This window comes from Perognathus longimembris, chromosome 4 (assembly GCF_023159225.1).
Source record: "Perognathus longimembris pacificus isolate PPM17 chromosome 4, ASM2315922v1, whole genome shotgun sequence".
Classification (NCBI taxonomy): domain Eukaryota; kingdom Metazoa; phylum Chordata; class Mammalia; order Rodentia; family Heteromyidae; genus Perognathus; species Perognathus longimembris.
Genome location: NC_063164.1, coordinates 988696 through 989292, shown reverse-complemented (window position 1 = coordinate 989292; position 597 = coordinate 988696). Strand labels below are relative to the sequence as shown.

At 77.4% G+C, this 597-nt stretch overlaps 1 protein-coding gene across 1 annotated transcript in view; it reads left to right on the top strand.

Moving 5' to 3' along the window:
• Capn10 (calpain 10) overlaps positions 1 to 66 on the top strand; it is a 12075-nt gene extending 12009 nt beyond the window's left edge. The window contains exon 13 of the mRNA XM_048344394.1: positions 1 to 66. The gene's annotated coding sequence lies outside the window, so the exon portion shown is untranslated.
• The last annotated feature ends 531 nt before the right edge of the window (positions 67 to 597 follow it).

Sequence of the window (597 nt, the reverse complement as noted above, 5' to 3'; positions counted from 1 at the left end):
GCTCAGCCACCGCGGTGCCTACAGCCTCCACACCGGAGGCCCAGCCGAGGCGCCGGGCCCAGGGGAGGTGTCGGCGCGGGCCAGCCGGTGCTGCGGGGAGGGCAGGAGCCCCCGGGCCCGGGCGAGGTGCCGGTGCGGCCCAGCCAGTGCTGCGGGGAGGGCAGGAGCCCCCGGGCCCGGGCGAGGTGCCGGTGTGGCCCAGCCGGTGCTGCGGGGAGGGCAGGAGCCCCCGGGCCCGGGCGAGGTGCCGGTGCGGCCCAGCCAGTGCTGCGGGGAGGGCGGGAGCCCCCGGGTCCTGGGGAGGTGCCGACATGAGCCCAGCCGGTGCTGCGGGGAGGGCGGGAACCCCCGGGCCTGGGCGAAGTGCCGGTGCGGCCCAGCCAGTGCTGCGGGGAGGGCGGGAGCTCCCCGGCCCGGGCGAGGTGCCGGTGCGGCCCAGCCGGTGCTGCGGGGAGGGCGGGAGCTCCAGTGGCAGCTTTGTTCCAACCCAGAGACGAGGGCTGGAGGGCTCCAGCGTCCCCCCAAGGCGTCTCCTGGACTTGAGTTGCCCCCGGCCATGGGGGAGCTTGTGACGCGCATCACTGCACACTGTATCCA